The following is a 27,658-nucleotide window of genomic DNA, read 5'->3' on the forward strand; positions in this document are numbered from 1 at the left end:
AACCTGGAGGTGATTCCTGTCCACCTCTGAGTTTAATCTCAGGGATGGAATACCCACAAAACAGATTCTAGCATTCCTTCAGAGGGGTCTAGGGTTGGGTCTTTCCACAAGTACTTTAAAAGTGCAGGTTTCAGCCCTGGGGGCCCTATTTACCTGTGATATTGCCAGCAACTACTGGGTAACTAGATTTATCAAAGCTGCTAGTAGATCCAGACCCATACACAGGGATAAATGTATACCATGGGTCTTAAATTTAGTCCTTACAGCTATGACAGAGAAGCCATTCGAACATCTGGATTCGGCCTCGTTAAAGATTATATCCCTTAAGACAGCTTTTTTGGTGGCAATAACATCTGCACGTAGGATAAGTGATACACAGGCACTTTCCAGGTTGCCCCCTTATACAGAGTTTTCACATGATAGCGTAATCCTAAAACCGGACCCAGCATACTTGCCCAAGGTAGCATCACACTTTCACAGGACCCAAGAGATAGTTCTCCCTTCCTTCCTCCCTAATCCTACCAACCCTAAAGAGCAGAAGCTTCATGCGTTAGATGTTAAAAGATGCCTACTAGAATATATAGCGGCTACTGATCCTTGGAGGAAAGAGAACGCATTATTTTTATCCTTCCAAGGTCCTAAGAAAGGGTTTAGGGTATCAAAACGCATGTTAGCAAAGTGGATTAGGGAGGCTATCTCTCTGGCTTACACAGCAGGTGGCGGTCCGGCTCCACAGAACCCGAGGGTGCATTCCACTCGTGCCATGGCGTCATCTTGGGCGGAGAGATCTGGAGTGTCGATTGACCAGATATGTAAGGTGGCCACCTGGTCATCTCCTTCCACCTTTTTTAACCACTATCGGTTAGATATGGGGGCCTCCTCGGATCTCACCTTTGGGCTAAGGGTGCTGCAGGCTGTAGTCCCTGCCTAAGTTAGTTTACATCTCTGTAATTCTCTTGTGGTGCTGTCATGGGAGTCCGAATAAAGTATTAAGTTGTGTACCGGTAATGGTATTTTTCGGAAGCCCATTACAACACCCTTGGTTCCCTCCCTTGTTCACGTATAGGGGTGCACTCCTTCCCCTTAGGCCTGTTTCACACATCAGTTTTTGTCCATCAGTCAAGATCCGCCGTTTTGCAAAAAAAACGGATCTGCCATTTTGCTTGGCGGATCCGTTTTTTTCCCCATTGAGTTGCATTACTGGCGGATCTTGAGGGATGGCCATCCGTTGGATCCGTTTTTTTGCTGATCCGCCAAAATTTTGACGTCCGCCGACATGCCCGAACGGAGCATGTAACGTTTTTTCTGGTGGCAGGATCTGCACTTCTCACTGCGCATGGCTGAAAGACTTCACTCAGCCTGAAATTTAACCCTAAACTCTGTTCTGGTGGCTGGAAAAAATCTCTCTCTCTTTAAAATTATTATTCCTTTCACGGATCCGTTAAAATAACGGTCCAGTGACAAACGTTGTGGTCAGTTCAGAAACGGATCCGCTGTCCGCTATTTTAGCAGATTTTGACTGAACACAAAAACTGATGTGTGAAACAGAAGTTTGTTTCACGGATTTGCCTTAAATTGGAGTAAAGATTGTATATAAATTGTAAATAGGATGTATAGATTGTATATATGCTGTGTCACTAACCATGGTAGCCTCTCAAGCTCTGTAATCCAACTGATGCGTGGGAGAGGTGCGGCCCTTTTTGTCTCTAGGTTTCCTGTTCCTGAAGGGCGGATCCCCTCTCTCGTGGTGCTGTCATGGGCTTCCGAAAAATACCGGTACGTAACTTAATACTTTTTTGCTTCCACGTTCCAATTATTCCGGTGAAGCACCTTAAAGGTTAATAAACTTCTTGAATATGGTTTTGAGCACCTTGAATGGTGCAGTTTTTAGAATGGTGTGACTTATGGCTATTTTCTATCTTATAGGCCCCTCAAAGTCACTTTAAATGTGATGTGGTCCCAAAAAACTGGGTTTGTAAATTTTGCTAGAAAAATGAGAAATTGCTGGTCAGCTTTAAACCCTTATGACTTCCTAGCAAAAAAAAGATGTTTCACAAATGATGCAAACTAGAGATGAGCGACTTTGCCTTTTTTCGGGTCGAGTCGGGTTTCATGAAACCCGACTTTCTCAAAAGTCTGGTTGAATGAAATCGGCCAATTATCGTGAAAAGTCGAAGGCCGACTGAAACAGGAAACCCAATGCAAGTCAATGGGGAAGCAAAGTCGGCAGAGAGTGGAGGACAGTAAACACACCTACAGTGCGCATTTGAATGGCAAAAACATCAATTTTTATTACTGAAGGTTGTCAACCTTAATTTACTTCATAATAATAGTTACGCACTGAAAACTGGGGGTTATTTGGCTAAAGTTATGGGGGGTAGGGCTGGCTCCAGGTTTTCATGTGCCCTGGGCCAAAGAGCGCCCCTTTAACACATACCACAACTCATGATGCTCCGATACGGCAGAGAAATAGCGGTATAGTACAATGAAAAATACTTCACTTTTTACAGCTCATGACTGATATCCTTTTTAAATTCTCCAATAGCTCCAAAAACGGACAGTATATAACTCCATACAGTATTATTGGCACCGCATAGTGCGCGATACAGAGTAATGAGGCCCATATATTTCTCCATACAGAATCATTTGTCCCATTTAATGTTTGAAACAGTATATGATGAGCTCCACATAATGCTACAGTATATGTTGGTCCCCATGGACGAAGCTCCACTGTCTTATTGGCCCAAATAATTCTCCATATATAATGGGCCCCATTTCTAATGCTCTAGTGTATAATGGGCCCTGTAAATGCTGCTCCAGTGTCTGATGTCCACCTTTGGAATGCTCCAGAGTATGGTGGGCCCCATATATCATTCTCCAGAGTATAATGCTCCCCAAAAATTGCTGTCCCAACATTGAAAACAATTAAATAAGTCTCCTCGCTAGGGAATCCCTGTACTGGTCTGGACTCCTCGTCGTCCCCATCTTCCATCTCACTGCACTTGGCTGTTTAGGCAGAGGGCGTACAAACGTGATGTCATTGCGCTCTCTGATCAGAATATCACTGTCAGGACACGCGGAAGACGTCATGGTGGTGGAGCAGGAAGAGGTAAGTATTTCAACTTTGCAAGTGCTGTGATCTGGAGCAAGCAGGGGGGGCCCACTCGTTGGCGACGGCACTGGCACAGGGCCCCTCATAGTGTGGCGGTGTGTCTGACGGCGGGTGGGCCCTTCCGGGTGGGCCCTCCCACCAGCAGAGACACTTTTGCGTCCTATGAGGGGCCCTGTGCCAGTGCCGTCGCCCATGAGTATGCCCCCCACCTGCTCAAGGAACCTGCACTTTCATCTGCACCTTCCTCTTTGTCACAGTGTAATGTGGTATAGTATGCGGGAAGGGGAACCTGAGTTTCCTCAGGGTCAGATTCTGGCTGTGTAGAGTGTGAGGGGAATGTAATGGTCTGGGTCAATGTACCAGCAGAATCATCTAGCAGTGGCTGGGCATCAGTGCATTTGTGGAGTCCCCAGGAGTACGGTCGCCACAGTGGCATTACCTTCCTCCTAGGGAGTGTGATGTCATGCTTGGGAGCAACGAAGGATCTCTCTAGCAGTTAAACCAACACACAACACATTGCCCACACCAGGCCAGCAGGGAGACCTTTGAACCTGACTGCTGAGGAGCTGCTGTCTGTGGTCGGGAGAAGGTAAGTTAGGGCACTCTGTGCAGGGAAGGGGAAGAGTGTGGACGTGAGAAGGGGAGTTGGAGGATGAGCAGTGTTAAGGCTCACTCCTAGCTGGAGTGCATGGTCCGGATTCCGGTCTCCGAGTTTGTAGGGACACTGACGTTCCTGCAGCAGAAACCGGAGGAAGTAGCAGCTGTAAATGCTCTGTACCCAACTAAGGCTCGGAGGCCCCAGAATCAACGTGTGGGAGCCAGAAAGAAAAGGCTACGGCTGCCTGCCATACGAGAAAGTTCCAAAAGAGAGTCAACAGGGGGAACTTCACTGAACTTAGCACTGCGAGTACCTCAGATAAGCGCTAGAACGGAGGCCACACTACCTATCTGCAGAGAGAGAATTCGAAATTGGCTTCCAGGCTGACCAACTCCTTCTCCATCTGTACTCTGGGTCCTGGACGGCACTTACCAAGTACAGGTAAAGGAACTGCACGACTGTGTCTGTCATCTTTCTCCTGCACCTGGCGCACGGCTCTGCTACATCCTGCACTGCACACCATATACCAACTCTTTCATCTGCCCTGCGACTACGGCCCTACCTGGGCAGGGCTTCTACATCTTAGCTGCACCACAACATCTGTCCCAGAGAAGCGACACTGCAGCGCTGGACAATCTAATCGGAAACCACTGGTGGCGTCATGTATCATTCACCTATAAACGTAATTCACCCCTTTGCATGGACGCCCAGGGCCATGGAACGGGTCACCACCACCGTGACACATCCCGGTGAGACACCGGCCCGGTACCGATTAACCCCACTGCCCTGGCTGGCCACCCACACTCCATGTCAGATTCATCTTGGACTTAGGAATTCACGATTTGACTTGATAACCCAGGCATGGTATGATAGAAAGAGCTACATGGACTAATGTGAAGTGTGGCCTGCTGCATCATTCACTTTTGGTGGGGGTGAAGGACACAAGGAAAAGGGTTCTTCCTGACCAGGAGCCAGCACTTGATGACTCAGTGCTTGCATGTTTTGAAACTTCAGAAGAGGAGGGCATATTTGCTAGAGTCTGTTTCGGCAATGTAAGCCCAAACCAGTTCCTCATGCTCCGGCTTTAAAAGCGGTTAACCTATTCCCAGAAAAGGTAGCCTTCCAGGCATTCTGGAGCCAGACCACGACGCAGGCTCAACACCTCCCGCCTTAGCTGCTATTGTGCTTTTGCCACTACCAACAGATGCACCACCACCATCAGCACCAGCTGGCCCCCCCACGCCCACGTACACGGCCTCTTACACCAAACTTCAAAATTTTGCAGAAAATAGACCCAAAATAACATTAGATATATAGCACTGTATCAGCAGCGTACAGCTCTATTCAGTCAAAGGATAATTGTCAATCTCCCTATATATTCCATCAGTCACACAGAGATGCTCACAGGCTCAGTATGGATTAGACAAGAATATAAAAATTAGACAAAGTGTACAGTATCATCAGATAGCCGGTATATATAGTTTAAACATTCTAAATCTCTGTAGATATTTGAGGAGGCACACACAGACACTCTCAGGCTTAGTATTGGATTACATCACAATCTATAAAGCCGTAAAACGGTAATGGATCTCAAGAGTACAGCTGTACACAGTGTAGGTGTCATTGTTGTCAATCTCAGTATTTATTTCCACAGTCAGAAAATAACTCACTTGGTCAGTTTGGATTAGACCAGAATATAACAAGCAGTAAATGAGTGATGTATCACAAGCGTAGAGCTGTATACAGTGTTGGGGTGATTTTTAAATATACATCTAAATTGCAGGAGTAACCCATAGACACTTACACACTCAGGATGGATCACACCACAATATAACAAGAAGATCTGCAAGAAATAATCACACATGTGGGACAATGTTGCAGGTGTCAATGATACACTTAGAGTGTTGGTTGGAGGAGGACTTCCTGGCAGAAAGGGTACAGTATCACCAGATACCAGGTATATAGCATACTTTAAACATTAACAATGTACGTCTATATATCAGGAGTAGTGTTGAGCCACCCCGCTAGTGTTTTGTTTCGTCGCACAGGAGGCAAGTTCGTCGAATGTTCGTCGAACGTTCGAAGAACACCGTCGAACCCCATTGAAAACAATGGCAGGCAAACACAAACACATAGAAAACAATTACAAAACACCTTTAAAGGTGTCCCAAAGTAGACAAAATGCTCAGAAGACAAAAATAACATGGAAAAGGGCAACTACATTTAGAAAAGAGGTGGAGGAGACACAGATATAGGCTTGTCATGCCCTTATGAAGTCCAGAAAGGCTGGAATAAAAATGTAAAATACAAACCCCCCAAAAAAAACCAATTCTGAAATCGAACAAGATCATATACCGTCAGACTTCCCACCAATAAAGTATGCCAACTGCTGATGGGGCGGCATTATTCCCACGAACCTCCAAACAGCGTCCATGAAGGTAAAAAGTGTTTGGTTTCCGGGGGCTGTATGATTACAAAGCTGAACCTTAAAGGAATGTCCAAAAGGGCACCACCAGGAGCCTGTGGCTTAATTGGATTCCACCCGGGAAACCACAACCATACAAGCTACAGAAAAGATGGACAGATTGCAAGCTTTGTCGTTTCTGTGTGTGGTGTTGTATGTCAGTTTGTAGTTGTGCTAGTGATTTCTCAGCTTTATTCCGTTAACGACCGAGACTCCGGCATGCCCCCGTGGTACGCGTCAAGCTTACTAGATGGATACGCGAGGCTCTGGCACGCGAGATCGAGCAATAACAGGTCTATCATGCCCTTACATGTCCGGGGCTGAATGCGCGCTACACTGAAAGGACCATCTTTTGTCGCTTACAGCTGCTGATAACCCGCTGAACACCGTTAGTGATGGGGATCTGGGATTCCAATTATTGACCGAGAACGATGATTTCCCAGTAAGTGCAGGTCAACCGCAATTATGGAATTAGGCCTAACCGGCATTCCTGAAAAAATTACGTGTCCAAACCACAGATGCTGTAGCTTGCTTAACAGCTCGGCAGCCGTTCTCAGGCCCAGTATGGATTCAACAACATTGTAGAAAGTTGATAAAGGGTAACGTATCACCAGATTACAGGTATGTATAGCATAGTTTACACATTAAAAACCTATGTCTATAGATCAGGAGGCAGGCTCAGACGGTCTCGGGCCCAGTATGGATTTGACCAGATTGTACAAAGTTGAGAAAGGGTACATTATCACAGAATGGCAGGTATATATAGCATAGTTTAAACATTTAAAATATCCGTGTTCTCAGTATGGATTAGACAACAATCTAAAAAGTAGAAAAAGGAAATGTATTTGAAGCGTACACCAGTATACATTATTGGTGGTATTTTTAAATATTCAGATATATTTCTGTCTCAGTAAGACAGTCCAGCCTTTCCGCAATAGGAAATGAGATGCATACAATTACTGACATAAAGTCTAGTGATTGGAGAAATCTAGGAATTAAGAATCACGGGAAAAACTGCAGTCACAATTCTTAGAGGCGATGCTGACCCTCAATTAATTTGTGTGTGGAGACAGCGAAAAACATTTCTTTGTGAAGAAAATGTTGCTGTATCTCAGTACCGTTGATCCCATCAACGTTACTCATCTCCATCAAATTTTTATCACAGGGAGAGATGTAAACATGGTGCTCACTGCCTATCATGATCTGTCACGTAACTTTGGAGTGCAAAAGACAGAAGCCACAGGCCGTAGGCGATTCTATGGCATTGGCATGAGAGGGCACATTTAAAAATGTGCGCCGGAATGTCACACGTCTTTGAGTAGGAAAACTGTGAAAGCTGATGATAAACCACCACTGCATGTCACTGTGAGTCGATGTCCATAAGAAATGGAAGCCATTGATCATCTGAAGCTAGAGCCAGGCCTGCGGGACAGGGCATAGCTACATCTTAACCATCATCTATCAGTTCAACAAATTTGTAGTGGCAGTCCCAGTGAAGAATTTGACAATACAGACTACACAGCGGAGGAGCAGGGAGAGGTAAACATTGCAAATGCTGTGGCCCTGCCCAAGCAAGGGGGGCACACTCGTGGGCGTCGGTACTGGCACTGGGCCCCTCATAGTACGGCGGTGTGTCTGACGGCGGGTGTGCACCCCCACCGTCAGAGACACTTGATTGCACTATGAGGGACCCTGTGCCAGTGCCCGAGTGCAAGAGTCGGCCTACCCACCTGTCCAGGGCAACGGCACTCGCACGGTTGCGTGCGCTAGGTGGTGACCCCGGCCATGGGGGGGGGCAGCCCAGTTAGGGAGGTTTACAAAATGGCATATGTTGATGTGGGACATTCAGCTGCTGCTAAAGGCGAAATTGGTCAAGTCCGAGGAAGAGGAGGACAAAAGCAAGCCATTTTTCTGGCAACCTATGTGTCATCAGGGTAAGGTGGGACAAAATCCTTGGAAACCCATGCATGCTTCATTTTTTTTAATGAAGGTTAGATTATCCACATTTTCGGTTGACAGACGGGTCCTTTTTTCTGTCAGGATTGATCCAGCTGCACTGAAGACTCTTTCCGATAGCACACTTGCAGCTGGGCAAGCGAGCTCCTGTAAGGCATATTGTGCCAATTCTGGCCAGGTGTCCAGTTTAGCGGCCCAATAGTCAAATGGGAATGACCTGTGAAGGAGAACATCGATATGGGACGAGAAGTAGTTTGTAACCATAGTTGACAACTGCTGTCTCCTGTCACTTTCAATCGATGCAATATTACCAGTCGTGTGAGCGGGACTTGCAAAATCAGTCCACAGCATGGTCATGAAACCCCTGTCTCCAACGTCACTTCTGCTGTGCGCACCACGAACACCTCTTCCAAGCTGCCCCTGGCCCCTACGGCTCGTATGAGAACCATCACCGCTGCTGTGTGCTGGGAATGCCTCAACCAACCGGTTTACCAGAGTTGCTTGTTTGTTAGCCAATATTAGGTCAAGGTTCTCCTGTGGCATTATGTTTTTGAATTTGCCTTTATAGAGTGGATCCAGGATGCTGGCCAACCAGTAGTCATCATGGTTCATCATTTTGGCAATGCGGGGGTCCCTTTTTAGGATCTGCAAGGCATAATCTGACATGTGGGCCAATGTTCCCGGTGTCAATGATGCACTGCGAGTGCTGGGTGGAGGAGCACTTTCTGGCAAATCCACATCTCTCCAGTCATGCACAAACCCTGTACCAGACCTTGCCATGCCAACATTTTCTCTAGCCCCACGAGAATCCTCCTCCTCCTCCTCCTCCTCTTCCTCTTCCTCTTCCTCCGCCTGCTCCTTAATGTGCGTCAAAGTTTGCATGAGCAGACGCATAAGTGGGATGCTCATGCATATGATGGCATCGTCTGCGCTTACCAGCCGTGTGCATTCCTCAAAACACTGAAGGACTTTACAGAGGTCTTTCAGCTTCAACCACTGCACACCTGTCAACTCCATGTCTGCCCTCAAAGTGCCTGCCCGTGTATCCTCCCACAAATGCATTACGGCCTGCCTCTGTTCGCACAGCCGTTCAACCATGTGCAGGGTGGAGTTCCACCTTGTTGCAACGTCGATAATTAGGCGGTGCTTGGGAAGGTGGAGCAATCGCTGCAGCTTCTGCATACGACTGGAGTGGACCGGCGGATGTTCGAGCACAGTCTTCAAACCTTATGGAGCAGGCCTGTTAACTCCGGATAATTATTGAGGAAGCACTGCACCACCAGGTTCAAGGTGTGAGCCAGGCAAGGTATGTGTGTGAGTTTTGAAAGGGCTATGGCTGCCACAAAATTCTGGCCGTTATCACTAACTACCTTGCCTGCCTCAAGATGTAGACTGCCCAGCCATGACTCAGTTTGTCGCTGAAAGTAGTAGGCCAGTACCTCCGCAGTGTGTCTGTCGCCCAAACACATCATCTTCAACACAGCCTGCTGACGCTTTCCACTAGCTGATCCATAGGGGGACACCTCGTGTGCAACACTGGCAGCTGCGGATGCAGTGCTCGTGCGACTGCGCTCTGCGGACGAGCTTTCACTTCTGGAGGAGGAGGAGGGTCGAACGCCTACAGCCAACTGTTTCCTATACCGTGGGCTAGGCAGCACTGTCCCACCACCGCTGTCCCCTGTGGACCCTGCATCCACCACATTAACCCAGTGCGCAGTGATGGACACGTAACGGCCCTGGCCATGCCTACTGGACCATGCATCAGTTGTGAGATGCAACTTTCCTCTCACTGATTGCTTGAGTGCATGGACAATGCGGTCTTTCACATGAAGGTGGAGGGCTGGGATGGCTTTGCGAGAAAAGAAGTGGCGACTGGGTAGGTCATAGCGTGGTACTGCGTAGGCCATGAGTTTGCGGAAAGCTGCGCTTTCAACCAAGTGATAGGGCATCATCTCTAACGAGATTAGTTTGGCAATGTGGGCATTCAAACCCAGTGTACGCGGATGAGAGGATGAGTACTTTCTTGTCCTACTCATAGTCTCTGCTAGGGTGAGCTGGACTTGAGAGCTGCATATGGTGGAACTAGTGGTGGACATGGCGGACTGAGAGAGGATTGATGATGGTGATGGAGTTGGTGTTCTTTCTGATGGCCTAGATTCAGTCTTTCGTTGATATAACATTGTGATTCCCTGACTGCTTTGGCCTTGCGACGACACCTCAACATTTGCTGCTGGTGGTGTGCTAACCGGTGGGCTTACAGTGGGGGAAACAATGTAGCGTTGCTGACTACCTTCTTTGGGAACAGGTGCACATGTGGTACGTGAGGTTTGGTAGTCTGTCCACGCTTGCAAGTGCATGGTGGTTAAATGTCTCAGCATGCAACTGGTATTCAAATTTCTCAGATTTTTACCTCGGCTAAAGGTCTTTGTGCACTTCTTACAGATAACCTTTGTCTGATCATTAGGATTTTGTTCAAAAAAGTGCCACACTGCACTCTTCCTACTATGGAAGACATTTTGAGGCCTTGCACGCTGTGCTATTTTGAACGTCTGGCCAAGCTGTCCTGCAACTCTTTAGCTTTTTGTAACCCGTTTTTGGACTGCTCCGGGCCTACCAGATAACAGCTGTTGCGATGTCGATGCCTGCTGCGGATGCTCCTCCTCCTCTTCTGAGCTATTGGCAGCGGCACCCTCTTCCCCCAATGGATGTCAATCTGGGTCAACAACTGGGTCATCCATCACCTCCTCTTCAATGTCATGTGCACCTTCCTCTGTGTCACCGTGTATGGTGGTATAGTATGCGGGAAGGGGCACCTGAGTTTCATCAGGGTCAGATTCTGGCTCAGTACACTGCGAAGACAATGTAGTGCTCTGAGTGAATGTACCAGCAGATAAATCTAGCAGTGGCTGTGCATCCATGCACTCCATGTCAGATTCATCTTGGCCTGGGTAATTCACGATTTGACTTGATAACCCAGGCATGGTGAAAACAGCTCCATGGAGTAATCTGTAGTGTGGCCTGCCGCATCCTTCAATTTTGGTTGGGGTGAAGGACACAAGGAAAGGTGTGGTTCATGACCATGAGCCTCCAATGATGACTCAGTGCTTTTATTTTTTAAAACTTCAGAAGAGGAGGCGATAGAGCTGGAGGCTGAGTCAGCAATGTAAGCCAAAACTTGTTCCTGAAGCTCCGGCTTTAAAAGCGGTTTACCTACTCCCAGAAAAGGGAGCCTTCGAGGCCTTGAGGAGCCAGACGATGACGCAGGCTCAACACCTCCTGCATTTGGTGCTATTTTGCTTTTGCCACTACCAGCAGATCCACCACCAACACCATCATTACCAGCTGCCAACCCCTGCCCACTTCCACGGACTCTTCCACCACACTTCCTCATTTTTGGGGAAAATGTACCCAAAATACCACCAACTATATGGTACTGTAAAACAAGATACAAGGTGTATATAGTAGTGGGGAGTATTTGAATCTCTCTACAGACTTCAGGACACAGTTGTATTCTGTCAGGCCCTGTGTATATTACACCTCAAAGTAACAGGCTGATTCTGGATGGTGTAAAAAAGGTATATAGCGGACTGGGGAGAAATAGAATCTCTCTACAGACTTCAGGACACAGTTGTATTCTGTCAGGCCCTGTGTATATTACACCTCAAAGTAACAGGCTGATTCTGGATGGTGTAAAAGAGGTGTATAGAGGACTGGGGAGAAATGGAATCTCTCTACAGACTTCAGGACACAGTTGTATTCTGTCAGGCCCTGTGTATATTACACCGCAATGTAACAGGCAGAAATTGCCTAGTGTATGACAAACTACAAGGTGTATATAGAATTGGGCAGAATTGGAATCTCCCTAGAGTGTAGGTCTGTAAGAACGGACAAACTCCTCGGCTTTTCCTTACAGAGTCACACACAGCTTCAATTTGGCCGTGATAACAGCCGGTACACGGTACTGTGTGAGGAGCATACACGTACACCGCTGTACGGTGTGTGTATGTAAAATTGTCAAGCTCCGTGTTTTTGTAAATGAACTGACACACGCTCTCTCTAGTTCTGAATGTAATCAAACAGCAAATATACGAGACTGTTTGAAAAACGGACAAAACTCTAAGGTGTAGGTCTGTAAGAACGGACAAACTCCTCGGCTTTTCCTTACAGAGTCACACACAGCTTCAATTTGGCCGTGATAACAGCCGGTACACGGTACTTTGTGAGGAGCGTACACCGGTGTACGGTGTGTGAAAAAATGAACGCTCAGTACCTCACCAGGACAAAACAATAGAATTTGGATTGCTCTTAAAAAAGCAGTTTGAACACCATTGTGCACACAGCAATGCAGGTAGCTTTAAAAGGCTGCCTAATCACTACCAGCGCTGCTGCACAAAAGCAAAAATCTTCACCTTTCACTGCACACTAACTACAGTGAAAAGCGCTATCAGCAGAAGCGTTTTTTTTTTCTTTTGGCCTTCCTAACGCTCTCCCTACAGAATCAGCAGCAGCAGCAGCAGCAGCTCTCCCTATTCTGAGATCAGCATAAGTAACATGGCGGTCAGCGTGCACGCCCTTTTATATCCCCTGTGACGCCACACAAAGCAAGCCAATCACTTGCATGCCCTTCTCAAAGATGGTGGTGACCGCTGCCTATGTCATCACGTTGCCCACAGTGTCCGTTCTTCCTGATTGGCTGAAAAAGGGCGCTAAAGCATCTTTTGAAACCCGACTTTGGCGAAAGTCGGTGACTTTTGAATTTTTTTGACCTGTTTCACTCAACTCTAGTGCTAACGTAAAGTAGACATGTGGGAAATGTTATTTATTAACTATTTCATGTGATATAACTCTGATTTAAGAACATAAAAAATAAAAGTATGAAAATTGCAAAATTTTCTAAACTACCGCCAAATTTTAATGTTTTTGACAAATAGACGCAAGTTATATCGAACAAATTTTATCACTATTATGAAGTACAATATGTCACCAAAAATTGTATCAGGCTAGGTGCACACGCTGTGGATTCACCCGCGGATTTGTATCTGCGGATCCGCAGGTAAAACCGCAGGTAAAATGTCCTGCGGATTGGCCAGCGGTTTTTCCCCTGCGGTTTGCCACCTGGACAATGGAATAGGTGGCAAACCGCAGCAGAATCCGCAGAAAGAATTGGCATGTCAATTCTTTCTGCGGATTGAAAACCGCAGCTTTTCCGCAGTTGAAAATCCGCAGCATGTGCACTGCGGATTGTAAATCACATAGACTTACATTGCACTGTACACTGTCTGCAGAACTGCTGCAGATCCGCAGCAAAAAACGCAGGGTGTGCACATAGCCTTAGAATCAGTGGGGTCCGTTGAAGGGTTCCAGAGCTATTACCTCATAAAGTGACACTGGTCAGAATTGTAAAAATTAATCTGGTCCTTAAGGCTTGTTTCACACATCAGTTTTTTTGGTCAGTCAAAAACCGCTAAAATGACCTATATAATTATGCTTAACCACCTTTGGCCGGCAGTTGCTTTTTCTTTAACAAACTAAATAAGAGTAACATACATACACGGCAGGCAGGCCACATGTCTCATTTGATCCAAGCAATTACTGCTTTGTCAATAATTATCAGGGTCTAGACAAACTCATTTGATTTGACCAATCGATCACTTGTTTGAGGATGCCAAAATAAATGTTTGGACAGGAGTTTTGCAGATATTTTAAATGAGTGTTTATTTCTTTAAAAATGTGGACTTCTGAACACTGTGGAAGTCAGTGCGAGACCACTTCAAGAAGCAGACTCTGTGCACTGAAGGATAAAATTTTATGACCGACTGCAGTTCGTCCTGCCCAGCAGGTTTCAACGTGTGTAAATCATCAATGTTGCATACACAATTTATACATTGTTTAATTTGCTTGTTAACATTTTTTGCAGTTTTTCAGATATACAGTATATTGCAAAAATGAGTACACCCCTCACATTTTTGTAAATATTTTATATCTTTTCATGGGACAACACTGAAGGTATGACACTTTGATACAATGTAAACTAAAACCAAAAAAATCACTTGGACAGAAAAAAAATATATAGAAGGACAAGGAGTGAAGTAAAATACCTTTATTAATAGTGGTAGGTTGTACATGTAGAAGTGCTCACATAATAAAAAATAAAAATTATTTTTTTTTTGTCTGAAAAACACCACCTCAAAATGTATATTTTTTATGTTAAAAATTTTTTTATTGCCATAACCGCCCATCAATATAGTAGCAGCTCTACAGGGCGAAAATGTTTTCTTTTTGTGCAAAAATGCAATCTCTCCACAAAGTGCAACTAATGCTAAAGTGCAAAGTGAAAAATATTTTTTTAATATAAAAAATGAATAATAAAATGCAGTGTTGTAAAAAAACAACCATATCACTGTGAGTAATAATATAATAAGCAGTGCACAAAAAATTAATGTGAGAGAAAAACCAATAATGCACAAAGACAGAGAATAAGCAATGAATAATACAATATAAAAGTGAAAATACCATAAAGAGCAATTATGCACAAAAAAGTCCCATAGAGGTTTTAAACTACAAGGTGACACTATCTAAGAGTGGTCACTACAATACAAGCCATACAATGCGTATTACCTGAGGGGTGATGATAATAGATGCAAAGGACACCCCGATGCGCGTTTCGGTTTTCTCCATCAGGAGACATTTTTGTAGGTATATATATCCAACTCTCATCAGGGTCACCTGGTCTCGCTGATTCCAGAGAGACCAGGCAACAATAGAGAGAGCAGCATTTATCACCCGGCACCTGGGAACACATGTATGGGTCGCCCTCTTAGGGCTGTGGGGTACTCGGTACCGGGCTGGTGTCAGGGGAATATGTCACAGCAGCGGGGACCCGGTCCGTGGCCCTGGGTGCCAAGTAATGGGGGAATGTAGTGAATGGAATGGAATAGTTCGTGACGCCACCTGTGGTGTTCGGCAAGGGAGATATTAAGCTGACGCTGCAGACAGATCCGCTGGGATTGATGGTATGGTGCAGCAAGGGTGTAAAAGCTCCCCACAGGCGAAGCTATAGTCCCAGGGCAGTGTAGAGGTGGATGTAGCAGTGCCGGAAAGGTAGGAAGCAGACAAGACACAGCGGGTGCAATTTCTGTACCTTTACTTGATAATTGCAGTCCAGGGTCCTGATTACAGATGGTCTTGGAGCAGGCTAGCCTGGAAGCAACTCAGGGATTCTCTCTCAGCAGACGGGCTGTGCAGTCTCCTTCCTAGCGCTTGTTTGAATGAAGCACTCCAGTACTAAGTTACTCTGAAGTTCCTCCTGTCAGATGTTCCCAAGAACCGTACTTGCATGGCAGACAGCTGTAGCCTCTCTCGGGGACTCCTCTCTTTCTGAGTCCTGGCTCTCTATCCAAGCTGCTGTTGTGCCTCAAGTCTTAGATGGGAGTAGGGCATTTACAGCCTCCTACTCCTCTGGTATCTGCTGTAGGACCCTTAGTATCTGTACAGCCGTGGAGACCAGGCTCCAGTTCATGCGCTCTCAAGCTCAGGGAGCTCTGTTATGAATGAGTCACCGTAGGAGGCAAAAACAGAAATACTAGCTAAGTCCAGAAAACCAGAGAAGTTGGCAGCTATCGGATTGCAGACCCCTGAACCTAACAACAACAATTAGCAGTAGCTGTGGGGGGTTCCTACGGTGCCCTAGACCCCTCGATCACAGCCGGAGAACTAAATAGCCTAAAGACAGAAAGGGAAATCTAAACTGCCCCAGAGCAGACCCCAAAGCAATAGGCAGCCCCCAACATATGACGGTGAAGCAAGATGAAAAAACACTCACACAGATAGAAAGATAGGCTGAGCAAATGATGGGGCCCAAGCTAACTAAATAGGACAGGATAGAAAAGCTGCTGTCTGCAATCCGCCAAAATCCTATCAAAACAAGAGCCAACAGACTGATAGGGAAAAAAGCCCTGAAGACGCTAGGCTTCAAAAAGACTATCGGTACTCAGGCATTTTCTGAAGACAGAGCAAAAAGGAATTCAGCTCACCCCAGCAGGGAATGGCAGAAATCCAGAAAAACAAGGCAAAACAAAACACTAATGCAAAAAGCAGAGCAGAAAACTTAGCTTTTGAGGAGCAGGAATCAGACTGGTCTCATAGAATCCCTCAGAGAAATCACCAGCCAGGCAGAAGGGCGTCGGCTGCCTTATATCCAGTCAGCAATTCCCGTCACCCAGTCATCATCATCCAGCTCAGGTGCTTGGTAATCAGCCTCACTACCTTCCTTCACCAGAAGAGGGAGTTCATCGGACCTCAATGGTGAAGGGGAAAATGAACTCACAACAGCTCTCCTTCCTAGCTCAACCTACAGCTTCTCTCCACACGTCTGCACACTTCACCCTCCGCAGACTAACTGACCACTCCTTCCTCTTGGCTCTCAGAGGGCACCCCTCCCCTTAATCCTGGTTCAGAGTTCCCCTTGCTGGCCTGGAGTGGAACTGTGTTGCATGTATGGATTGACTGCGAGAGACACCCATCATTGCCTCCAAGCCTGGCATTACCCTCCCCTGGAGGAAGGCAAAGCCACTGTGGCGGCCATACTCCTGTGGGCGCCACATGTACATGTGCTCAAACCAATAGACTATAATGGATCTATGGGTGTAAGTGTCTCCAGTACGTGTGGAAAGTGTCACCACTCATACCAGAGACACTGACTACGGCAACTATCATAACTCATTAAATCATGATTACTTCACCATCTATTTTTGCTGTGAGATACTCGCCCCTTGGTATCTAGCTGAGTAGCTGAAGTGAATGTACACTTCTATAACTTGCCTTCTAATGCATGACAATTTGTTTTACATCAGTTTTCTGTTAAAAAATGCCTTGATGACTTAGGACCTATATTTTTTTGCCTCCACATGAAAACCAATGTTTTGTATAGTTTCTGCTAAAAAAAACTCCTCAAAAATCTCTATGTACACATAACCTTAAGGTATGTGCACACGACACCTTTTTCACGATAGTGAACAGGCTAGTTTTTTTAAGGGGAACACACTTCAGAAAGCACAAGAATTTTGTTTGTATGAAGCATCTTTTTAACTGTTTCTTTTGGTTGTTTCCTGAGTGTTTGTTTTTGACCACTGGCTGGGGGGTTTTAGTGTATTTCCAGCATTTTTGTGGCATCTTTTTTAATGACATTTTCAAGTCGTCTTTTTTTTTTTTTCCTCCATTCAATAGCAAAAAAAAGTCAATGGTTTTTCAAGCAAAATGCTCAAAAAGATGCCCAGGCGTCTTCTAGTCATCTTTTGAGCCCATTGACTTCTATTATACAGCATCTTCAGAGAGGAAACTACCTAAGTAAACCTTTGTAAACCTGAAGTTGTTATACTGTATGTTCAGTATTTTTTGTGTCTTTGAAAGAGCATTTTTACATAGAAATTCATGTGTTGACCTTTTTTCTGATGGTTTTGACTCCTGACAGCTTTTTTAGAGGTTTCCCCATGGTTATCATGACTTTTTTAATGTTTTCCGGATGATTTTTCATCCCATTGAATAGTGAAGAAACCGGTAGAGGTTTTTTAAATTGGTGGCAAAACGCTTAAAAAAAATGTCAGGGCATCTTCTAGATATCTATTGAGCTATCCATTGACTTGTATTACAAAGTACAGAGTGTCATTCAAGTGTAAAACACATCACTTCTTTTAACTGCTTGGCATTATAAGAAGCCTGAAGAAGTTAAAACATGCAAAACATAAGCCGCGGAGACACCATCACATGTTTCTCAACGCAAGCAATGACTAGCCATGTATTTCCCATAAGGGATGGGGGCATTGCTCTAGACACCTCTAGCACTCAGAACAATATCAAAAACGAAGTTGCTTCCAGAAGTATATTCATTTATTTCATCTTTTTATTTCATCTCTTTATGCACTGGGAATTCACAGCCAATATAAAAACTTGTACAGCAGAGTATTAAAGCCCAACGTTTCGGCTCTTTGGGATTCACTACGTGCACGTATGGCAAGGTGCAGAATTAACCCTTGATAAAGGCCAGATGGGTTGAAACGTTGGGCTTTAATACTCTGCTGTACAAGTTTATATATTGGCTGTGAATTCCCAGTGCATAAAGAGATGAAATAAAAAGATGAAATAAATGAATATACTTCTGGAAGCAACTTCGTTTTTGATATTGTTCTGAGTGCTAGAGGTGTTTTGACATTATTCATTCTATTATTTTCCTCTGAGCACCACTTTCTGCTGTGCCCTTTTTTTTACGAGTGCAAGTAGGACCTTGATTCCACATTTTTTGGCATTGCTCTAGAATCACTGCGTTGAGAAACATGTGATGGTGTCTCCGCAGTGTTGGATGTTGATCTCCATGAGTTCATTCATCCTCATTTTTCACAGTCTTCTACTAGGCATTGCTCCTGCTGGCCAGTTTTCTACTCCACACTGATGAGGGGCAATACCCCGAAACAGCTGTCTGTGGATGGATACCATGTTTTGGCATAGGTGGTTTCCTTCATTGGAGACTGCCCTTCCCGTGGTTGTTCCTTCCCGGGGAAAGACCTGGCTAGTCATTGCTTGCGTTGAGAAACATGTGATGGTGTCTCCGCGGCTTGTGTTTTGCATGTTTTTACATATTTCCTATAAGGGATGGGGGCATTGCTCTAGAATCACTGCATTGAGAAACATGTGATGGTGTCTCCGCAGTGTTGGATGTTGATCTCCATGAGTTCATTCATCCTCATTTTTCACTGAAGAAGTTAAAAGACTTTGAAATGCCTGAACATATGAACGGCATGTTGTTTTTACATAAAAATGCAAATTAATTCTTTTGAGCGTTTTCTGAAAGGTCTTTCAAGCAGTTTCTGTGGGGCAATCCACTGGAAAAACACTTTGTATCCACATATCCTTAAGCTATTTGCTCATTACGTTTTTCAAGGAGTTTTTGGTGCAGAAACTGAGCTGGACCTCCAAGTTTGTGAGAAGCGTTGTGATTTCGAGGAAGATTCTGCTCAGTTTCCACTCCAAAATGACTTGGTGTGCACAAAACCATTCAGACTTTCCAAGTCTTCCTTCAAATCTCAATACTCCTGAAAAACATTGAGTTTTCACTCAGTTTCTACTCTGAAAAAAACTCCTTGAAAAACATTTGGGTATGTGCACAAGTTTTTCCAAGTGAAGGTTGGTGAACAGGTTTCTTCTCAATTTCTGTTCCAAAAACACCTTGAAAAATTCAGTGTGCTCATATCCTAAGGGTATGTGCACACTGCATCTTTTTCAGGTGGATTCCACCCATAATCCACCTGCAGAAGCGCTGACAAATGCAACCCATAAAATGATCAAAATTACATTGTAGTGCCCTTGTTCTGTCTTATGTCACTTTTATAATTGCTTCAGGGTTTGGAAAACTTGTACCAGTTAAAAAAAAAAAGTGACATGCTCATTCTTTCAGTGGCTTCCGTTGGAAAGATGCCCCTTCTCTATATTCAGTAGCATAGAATGAAAGTTGGTGGCTAAGAAAGAAAGAGGGCAAATCCGCCGTAACACGGAGTCTGTTTGTAAAACTCCTGGAGCAGAAACTAAGGGAAAGATCCAAGTTTTTGTGGAGTTTTGCTTTTTTGAGGAGGATTTAGAGAGTTTCCACGCAATGGCTGTGCGCACATTGTATTTTTTTGAAGCAGACTTAAACATCAAGTTTTCTTAGACGAAACTGCTAGTAAACGTTTATATTTTCTAGTCGTCTTTGTTTTTCAGATTTTTTATAGTGTCATCTATGGGCGGTTTGTAGAGGTGTCACTTGCTGCATCTTTGCTTGTTGTTATTGTTGGGCATTTTCCACAGCATTTTAAAGGGAATCTGTCACCCCTTTTTTGAGATATCATATAATGATATCATTCAATTGTGTGTCACATAAGGATTCTCTTAGTACTTTTGCTTCCCCCTGACCCCGCACCTTTCATGCATAGATACCTTTTTTTATATCGGTTTAGATGTATGTAAACTGCCACAGTCCGGTCCAATGGGCGGGGCTTATTCACCTGCTCCCCCCTCCCTGTCTTGCTCTACGCAAGAAGAAATGCATAGAGCAAGGGGGGGGTTTGGTGAGCAGTCACTTCAGTGATTGGACCTCTCACCATGCAAGCGGGAACACGCTGAGCGTGAGAAGCGCTTCCTGCAACCGGTGGTAACATTTATGATGTCAATGCCGGTCACACGCTGCTGCATTCTCACGCTCAGCCCAGTGTGTTCTGGCTGGTGTTGTGAGACGTCACATTAATATTATTAATATTAATATCACACATCTCCATTACTAACCCGTGGATTTGATGTCACCGGGCAATGCAAAGTTGACATCAACCCCACAAATATGAATCCCACTACCACCGCAGCAGGACAAGTAGGAAGAGCCGGGCAAAGTGCCAGAATTGGTGCATCTAATAAATGCACCTTTTCTGGGGCGGCTGCAGACTACTATTTTTTGGTGGGGGGGCCAATATCCATAGCCCCTTAACAGTCTGAGAATACCATCCCCCAGCTGTCTGTTTTAGCTTGACTGGTTGTTAAAAATGGGGGGAAACTCATGCCGTTTTTTTAAATTATTTATTTCAATAATTAAAAAATATGACATGGGGACCCCTCTATTCTTGAGAATCAGCCTTGCTGAAGCTGACAACTGAGCGATGCAGCCCGCAAGCTGTCAGCTTTGCCTGGTTGGTCATCAAAAGTACAGAGGAACCCCACACAATTTTTTAAAATGTATTTATTTATAACGCAGGCTACAGCTGATGAATATGACGCACCGAGGGGCCGTGGGTTACTCGGTACCGAGCCCGTTAACTTCAATGGGAGATGTCACTATGGCGGTGACCCAGTCCGTGTCCCCAGGCGGTCATGTAAAAGGGGTAGAATTGGATGGGGATAAAGTTTATGTAGTGATTCGTGACACAAGTTGGAGTGTTCGACTGTAGTATAGCCGGCACTGCAGATGATCTGTGGGGGAGTAGATGGTGATGGCAGAGCAGATGTTAAACCCTCTCCAACCAGGGCAGACCCTCAGAGATTGTGATGCAGGTAGAAGGCACGGAGTAATAAGGCAGGAGACAAGGAAGGTCACTTTATCATTTACTGTAGTTCAGGTGCAGTTCAGAGGAGAGATTACAACTCTCACCAGCTTACAGTCTGCTCTGGAGAATGGGAATTATCTTTCCCTGCTGTGACTCCGTGTAACTTCCTGCTATTCTAATCCGTTCTGGGACCAAGGCTTCCCAGAGTTTAGAACTTTCCAGTATTGCCTCTACTCACTGTGTATTTCGCCTTCAGCAACTTGCAGCTTGAATCCTTTGTGAAGCAGCTCAAGTTCCCACTTGCACTATCCTTCACAGATCCTAGGTTGTTGCAGTATTTCTGAGGGAAAACACTTTTCTGCTGGTTGTATAATCCCATGCAGTCTCTCAGTTTACCACCCTGCTCTGAAAGCATGGATGGTCTAGGGGCTGGTTCCCTGAGGCTTCTTAACTCTCACTCCTGGATTGAGCACATGTCTAAGGCTGGTTTCACATTTGCGTTTTTTAGCGCTGGAAAAAAACGCTAACCTGCGCATGCGTTTTTTCCCCTATATTTAACATGGGTGCGCATACCTGCGCGCTGCCATGCGCATGTATGCGATTTTCATGCGCTGCGTTTTTTTGGGGTATGCGTTGGTATTTTCCAGATGCAGCATGTTGCATTTTTTGGCCCTGCAAAAAAGCGCATGCGCACATATGCGCACGTTTTGTGCTAAAAATGGCCATTATAGCCTATGGGTGCGCATATGTGCGCATTGGCATGCTTATGTATGCTTTTTTGCACAAGCGTTTTTTTTTTTTAACCATGGAATTTAGGGGTTTGGGTTAGAGTTAGGGTTAGTTAAGGGGGTTTAGGGTTAGGGTTAGGGTCAGGGTCAGGGTTAGGGTTGGGGTTTGGGTCAGGGTTAGGGTTAAGTATGGTTTGGTTAAGGGTTAGGGTCAGGATTAGGGTTAAGTATGGTTTTGTTAAGGGTTAGGGTTAGGGTCAGGGTTAGGGTTAGGGTCTGGGTTAGGGTTAGGGTCAGGGTTAGGGTTAAGTATGGTTTTGTTAAGGATTAGGGTCAGGGTTAGGGTCAGGATTAGGGTTAAGTATGGTTTGGTTAAGGGTTAGGGTCAGGGTTAGGGTCAGGGTTAGGGTTAGGGTCAAGTATGGTTTTGTTAAGGGTTAGGGTCAGGGTTAGGGTCAGGATTAGGGTTAAGTATGGTTTTGTTAAGGGTTAGGGTCAGGGTTAAGTATGGTTTTGTTAAGGATTAGGGTCAGGGTTAGGGTTAAGTATGGTTTTGTTAAGGATTAGGGTCAGGGTTAGGGTCAGGATTAGGGTTAAGTATGGTTTGGTTAGGGTCAGGGTTAGGGTTAGGGTCAGGGTTAGGGTTAGGGTCAGGGTTAGGGTTAGGGTCAGGGTTAGGGTTAAGTATGGTTTTGTTAAGGGTTAGGGTCAGGGTTAGGGTCAGGATTAGGGTTAAGTATGGTTTTGTTAAGGGTTAGGGTCAGGGTTAGGGTTAGGGTTAGGGTCAGGGTTAGGGTCAGGATTAGGGTTAAGTATGGTTTGGTTAAGGGTTAGGGTCAGGGTTAGGGTTAGGGTCAGGGTTAGGGTTAAGTATGGTTTTGTTAAGGGTTAGGGTCAGGGTTAGGGTTAGGGTCAGGGTTAGGGTTAGTTAGGGTTTAGGGTTTGGGTTAGGGTTAAGTATGATTTGGTTAAGGGTTAGGGTCAGGGTTAGGGTTAGTAAAGTCATGGTTTGGGTAGTGTGAGGGGCCACCTAAAAATGTTGGAAAAAAACGCAAACGCGGTAAAAACGCACTAAAAACGCATACAAACGCTTAAAAACGCTGCGTTTTTTTCATGCATGCTCATAAAAATGCTTGAAAAAAACGCAGCAGTTGTATGCTTTTGTATGCGTTTTTTCAATGCGTTTTTTGCGGGAAAAACGCGCTGCAAAAAAAAGCAAGTGTGAAACTAGCCTAATCATGGCCTCCAAGACGTTCTTCCCCTTTCACACTGAGAACAACAACTCGGCCCCTCCCTCTCCCAGTTAGGGTATGTCTGCAAAGCTCTAACCTTCAGAGAAGTGAGGGAATGAGGCAAATTGTTTGTGTGTGTTGTGGTCTCTAGCAGAGAAAGTATAACTCCTATTGCTCACAAAACACATACAAAACAGTACATATTTAACCCTTTTGTGGCAATAAAGGCGCAGGGCGCCACAAATACACCGATCAGCCACCGCCTGCTCTCGTGTTAACAGTTGAATGCAACTTTCAACATTGTCCCCTACTAGCACTGATTGCAGTGCAAGCAGGGGACAGTGATGTGAGCTGTCTTCACTTTAGCACCCAGCGCCGAGGAACAGCACGAGCAGTACCACTGATTCACAGGTGCCAGTGCGTGGGACATTTTACAGCCCATGCTGCTACCGGAAACACTGATGTCTGAAAGAGCACTTAGTTAACTTGATCATTTACCGAACTTTGGACAACTTTTGTCGATTTTTAGGGAAAATGCTCGGAAATTGGAACATGAGGACGATGTGCAATGTTTGTGCTGAATTTGAGATTGGCGAATACCAAATTCATGTCATATTTTTTTTTTAATGTTTTGACGCATTAAAAACTAATTTTTAGAAAAAAATAATTATTTTTCCATCGCTTTATTCTTAGAGCTATAACTTTTTTAATTCTCCGCTGACAGAGCTGTTTGGCAGTTTATTTTTTGCGGGACAAGATGGTGGTTTCAACAGTTCAATTTTTGTTTACATTCATTGTTTTTAGCACATTTTATTCCACTGTTTTTCCCACTGCATGTTGAAAAAGGATTTTTTTTCATTCATTTTTGTTTTTACAGTGTTCATTGAAAGGGTTAACTAGTCAGACAGTTTCATAGATCATGTAGTTCTGGATGCAAAAATACCAAATATGTCTATTTTTTGTTTTTACAAAAATATACATATTTATTGGTGTAATATTTTTCTTTTTTCGTGATTTTTTTTTTTTTTAAATTGTTTTAAAAACATTTTTAATAAAACTTTTTTGCTTAGCCCCTGTATTGGACTTCAAATTTTTCTTTTCACTCTTATATTAATTTGTTTGTTCACTTCCCTATCCCCCTCCCATTATCTGGCACCTCTGTCTCCAGTAGCTCACACCACTAGTGCACTTGGTATAAACAAACACCTAACATTCCAACTTTTAGGGAACAAGTTTGACCCCCCCCTCTTTTTTACACATGAAACATTTATTTATAAAATGCTACATACATATTTAATTTTTTATCTTTATACATTTGTTACAAGTACATTTTTTTTATTTTTACAGTTATCGTATATACTCGAGTATAAGCCGACCCGAGTATAAGCCGTGGCACCAAATTTTGCCACAGAAAACTGGGTAAGCTTATTGACTCGAGTATAAGCTGGGTAGGCATTGTCCCCTCATCCCTGTCCTGGTACGCGTGGCTCCCCCATCCTGTCCTGGTACGCGTGGCTCCCCCATCCTGTCCTGTATGCGTGGCTCCCCCTATCGATGTCCTGGTATGCATGGCTTCCCCCGTAGCCATCCTGGTATGCGTGGCCCCCCTCCCATCCTTTTATACTTACTTCCTATTACAAAAAAAACAACAAACACCCTAGTCGCCCTCCAGTGTACCCTCGCAGCACCTCGATCGGGCTTTCAGCAGCTCTTCGTGTGCTGAGCGATCATGTGGCACTGCTCATTAAGGTAATGAATATTCCCTGCACGCCTATGGGAGTGGAGACGCGTGCATATTCTTTACCTTAATGAGTGGGGCCACGTGATCGCTCAGCACAGGAAGTGCTGCCGGAAGCCGGCACCAATGAGATGCTGCGAGGGTGCCAGGACCTACGAGATACAGGGCACGCTGGAGAGTGAGTATGAGGTCTTCTGGAAGCCAGCGGCTGCGGCTGTCACTGTGCGCGCTATAAGGGAAATGAATATTCATTTCTCTTTAGCAGCAGCACAGACTGTAGCCACAGCTGCCGGCTCCTGCCTGTCACCCGCTGCTCTGCCGCTCCCCCTCCCCCACTGTCCCTCTGGGACAATTAAGGCCTCTTTCACACTTCAGTTTTGTGTCAGTTATAATCCACCAAAAAGGAGGGCAAGCGGATCCGTTCCTAACTGATGTGAACGGATGCCACAGGATCCGTATTTTGACGGATCCGCAAAATGAGGAAATTTAAAGGAATCGTTGGCCGGGAAGGAGAGAGAGAGAGAGATGTTTTTTTTTTTGTCCGGCACCCATACAGAATTTCGGGTTAAATTAGTGTCTGGAGGATCCGCCAGCCAAAAAAACGTTGCAAGCTCCGCTTGGAAATCTTTGAGGATGTTGACGGACAGCAACCTTATGGCGGATCTGCACAAAAACGGATGCAACGGATGGCAATCCGTCAAAATCCGCCAATAATGAAAGTCAATGGGGAAAAAAATGGATCCGCAAAAAAAAATGCGGATCCGTTTTTTTAAAAAACTGGCGGATTTTGACTGATTGTAAAAAATGGAAGTGTGAAATAGGCCTTAGTCGTGTATAAGCCGAGAGGAGCTGTTATGAATGAGTCACCGTAGGAGGCAAAAACAGAAATACTAGCTAAGTCCAGAAAACCAGAGAAGTTGGCAGCTATCGGATTGCAGACCCCTGAACCTATCAACAACAACTAGCAGTGCCGTGGGGGGTTCCTACGGTGCCCTAGACCCCTCGATCACAGCCGGAGAGCTAAATAGCCTAAAGACAGAAAGGGAAATCTAAACTGCCCCACAGCAGACCCCAAAGCAATAGGCAACCCCCAACATATAATGACAGTGAAGCAAGATGAAAAAACACTCGCACAGATAGAAAGATAGGCTGAGCAAATTTTGGGGCCCAAGCTAACTAAATAGGACAGGATAGAAAAGCTGCTGTCTGCGATCCGCCAAAACCCTATCAAAACAAGAGCCAACAGGCTGATAGGAAAAAGGCCCTGAAGATGCTAGGCTTCAAAAAGACTATATCAGTACTCAGGCATTTTCTGAAGACAGAGCAAAAAGGAATTCAGCTCACCCTAGCAGGGAATGGCAGAAATCCAAAAAACAAGGCAGAACAAAACCAAAACATAAATGCAAAAAGCAGAGCAGAAAACTTAGCTTTTGAGGAGCAGGAATCAGACTGGTCTCCTAGAATCCCTCAGAGAGATCAACAGCAAGGCAGAAGGGCGTCAGCTGCCTTATATCCAGTCAGCAATTCCCATCAACCAGTCATCATCATCCTGCCCAGGTGCTTGGTAATCAGCCTCACTATCTTCCTTCACCAGAAGAGGGAGTTCATCAGACCTCAATGATGAAGGGGAAAATGAACTCACAACAGTACCTCCCCCTTGAGGAGGGGTCACTGAACCCTCATCCACGCCACCAGGGCGATCAGGGTGAGTCCGATGAAAGGCACGCACCAATCTTTTGGCATGAATATCAGAGGCAGAGACCCAGGAATTATCCTCCTGACCATAACCCTTCCACTTAACCAAATACTGGAGTCTCCGTCTAGCCAGACAGGAATCCAGTACTTTCTCTACCTCATATTCCATGTTACCTTCAACCAATACAGGGTCTGGGGGTGCCACCCCAGGAACTACTGGTTCAACAAACCTCTTCAACAAGGATTTGTGAAACACATTATGGATTTTAAATGTGACAGGAAGAGCCAAACGAAAAGAGACCGGATTAATAATCTCCAAAATCTTGTAAGGTCCAATAAATCTAGGCTTAAACTCAGGAGAAGCCACCTTCATAGCGATATTTTTTGATGATAACCAAAGCATGTCACCAACCTTAAACTGGGGACCAATGATCCTATGTCGATTGGAAAACCGCTGGGCCTTTTCCTGGGAGAGAGATAACTTATCCACCACTTGGTCCCAGATCTGGTGCATTCTCTCCACCACAGTGTCAACACCTGGGCAGGCAGAAGGCTCCACCTGCCCTGAAGAAAATCGAGGATGAAACCCAAAGTTACAAAAAAAAGGTGACATCAAAGTGGCAGAACTAGCTCTATTATTTAAAGCAAATTCGGCCAAGGGCAAAAATGAAACCCAATCATCCTGATCAGCGGAAATAAAACATCTCAAATACGACTCCAAGGTCTGGTTTGTTCTCTCTGTCTGCCCATTCAGGGCCGCCATCAGGACATTACTAGCCTTACTGGTGTAAGGGGCCCCGGGAGCTGGAGGGGCCCCACGCTCAGAATTTTCATAAACCGGCGTTCTGTGTGTGTGGAGGGAGCAGGAGTCATTGTGACAGACAGCTGGGAGAGGCAGCCAGTGCTGAGCAACAGGAGGGCGGGACTTTCCAGCAACCAATCCTGGCTGAGCGCGGGCTTACTGCAGTGCAGTTATAGCATTCTCCCATCACACAGTCTGGAGCGAGTCACTGAGCAGCAGTGCAGCCCTCAGTCCCCCGGTGAGTGTCTGAGCCTGTGTTGTTTAAGTGTATGGCC

At 45.2% G+C, this 27,658-nt stretch overlaps 1 protein-coding gene across 1 annotated transcript in view; it reads right to left on the minus strand.

Annotated features, from left to right (window-relative positions):
- Nucleotides 1–27,100, minus strand: part of LARS2 (leucyl-tRNA synthetase 2, mitochondrial) — a 537,549-nt gene extending 510,449 nt beyond the window's left edge. The window contains exon 1 of the mRNA XM_073550070.1: nucleotides 26,994–27,100. The gene's annotated coding sequence lies outside the window, so the exon portion shown is untranslated. The remainder of the gene's footprint in view (nucleotides 1–26,993) is intronic.
- Nucleotides 27,101–27,658: the final 558 nt, after the last annotated feature.

The sequence above is a fragment of the Dendrobates tinctorius genome, unplaced genomic scaffold (assembly GCF_039654945.1).
Source record: "Dendrobates tinctorius isolate UK_male_01 unplaced genomic scaffold, ASM3965494v1 ptg000162l, whole genome shotgun sequence".
Classification (NCBI taxonomy): domain Eukaryota; kingdom Metazoa; phylum Chordata; class Amphibia; order Anura; family Dendrobatidae; genus Dendrobates; species Dendrobates tinctorius.